Here is a 1,773-nt window from a genome sequence, read left to right as displayed (position 1 = left end):
GCTTTACTGAAGCTTCTCAGTTTTAGTAGGTCCCATTTATTCAATGTTGCCCTTAATGTCTGTGCTGCTGGGGTTATACCTAGGAAGCGATCTCCTGTGCCCATCTGTTGTAGGGTACTTCCCACTTTCTCTTTTTACTTTTATTGGTAGAGGAAAATATCACGAAAAAGCCCGTAAATTTTCAGTGTAGATTCATTTTTTTTCCAAAAAATATTTTTAATATGCAATTGGCTGAGTCCTCAGTTTTGGAACCATCTGTTTGGAGGTTTAATTATGTAAAATTTCCCTCATTGTTATGATACCTCTTAAAGGTATTCAAAAGATTAAATAAACTGCAAACAGCACATTCAGGCAATTTCCATATTGTATGTAGAAATTGAAGAGCACAGTTGGCTGCTAAGAAGCTTGCTTAGGAAGGCTTATTCATTTGCTAAAAGTATCTCAGAGCAGTTTATACATGACAGAAACGGCACATTATATGGAGATAACATGGGGAACTCATCTGTCTTTGGAGTCCAAATGAAAGGTTTATTTGATTCATTCAAAAGATACTGAATCCTGAATTCTAGATGCCAAAGACTGAAGTCCACAGCCTTGCTAAAGGAGCATCTCATTTTGAACCTTTGTTTTATTTAATGCCCTCTGTACAAATATGTGGTAGTTACAATAACTAATAAGACAGCTTACATTTGCATTTAAAAAGGTTCATTTTAAGTTATTTACATCTATTGTAAACATTTGAGAAATAATTTTTAAACTTTTGACTAAGTTGGATTCTGTGTAAGCTGTTTTTTAAAGTACTTAGTTATTAATGTTTTTTATTTTATGTGTGTGTATTTTGCCTGTTCACGTCTGTACATCACATGGCTTAGAGAGGCCAAAGAGCATGTCAGATCCCCTCGAATTGGAGTTACAAATAGTTTTGAGCCATTATTTGGGTGTTGGGGCTGAACTTGGTCTGTGGTAGTACTGCCATTAAGACACTTTTTTCAGTCCCAAATCTATTTATTTTTTATGTGTATATATGTTTGCCTAAATGTGTGTATGTACACCACACCCCGCCAGAAGACATTGGAACTCCTGTAACCAGGGTTATGGGTGGTTGTGAACTGCCATGTGGGTGCTGGGATTGAATGTTGGTCTGCTTTAACTAGAAGCAAGGACTCTTTAACGGCTGAGTAATCTTTCCAGCTCCATAAGCAATTTTTTTTTTTTTGAGATGGGTTTCCCAGTAGTCCTGGAACTAGCTCTGTAGACCAGGCTGGCCTTAAACTCACAGAGATCCACCTGCCTCTGCCTCCTGAGTGCTGGGATTAAAGGCTTGCGCTACCACCGCCCCGGCTTACATAAGCAGTTTTTATAAAGAGGCTATAATTTAGTTTGTAAAGCATTTGCCTGCTGTGCCCAAGGTCCTGGATCTAGCCCAAACAGAAGCAGACATTCAGACAGACACACACATAACACATGCATGCACGTGCACAAGTCGGATGGGAAGAGGATTTCTTTGTTCTTTTATAATAAGCATTTAATGTATTTATGGCGTTTGATGTTACACCTTTAAGTTAATAACTTTGACAGTTTGTAATGATAGCCTTCTTACAGTTGCATTAAGAAGGGGCTTATTAGCCGGGCGGTGGTGGCGCACGCCTTTAATCCCAGCACTCGGGAGGCAGAGGCAGGCTGATCTCTGTGAGTTCGAGACTAGCCTGGTCTACAGAGCTAGTTCCAGGACAGGCTCCAAAACCACAGAGAAACCCTGTCTCGAAAAACCAA

At 39.4% G+C, this 1,773-nt stretch overlaps 1 protein-coding gene across 4 annotated transcripts in view; it reads left to right on the top strand.

Moving 5' to 3' along the window:
- Dmxl2 (Dmx like 2) overlaps window positions 1-1,773 on the top strand; it is a 134,475-nt gene that overhangs the window by 43,531 nt on the left and 89,171 nt on the right. The window lies entirely within an intron of this gene.

This window comes from Microtus ochrogaster, chromosome 5 (genome assembly GCF_000317375.1).
Source record: "Microtus ochrogaster isolate Prairie Vole_2 chromosome 5, MicOch1.0, whole genome shotgun sequence".
NCBI lineage: Eukaryota > Metazoa > Chordata > Mammalia > Rodentia > Cricetidae > Microtus > Microtus ochrogaster.
This window is presented reverse-complemented; position numbering and strand designations above follow the sequence as displayed.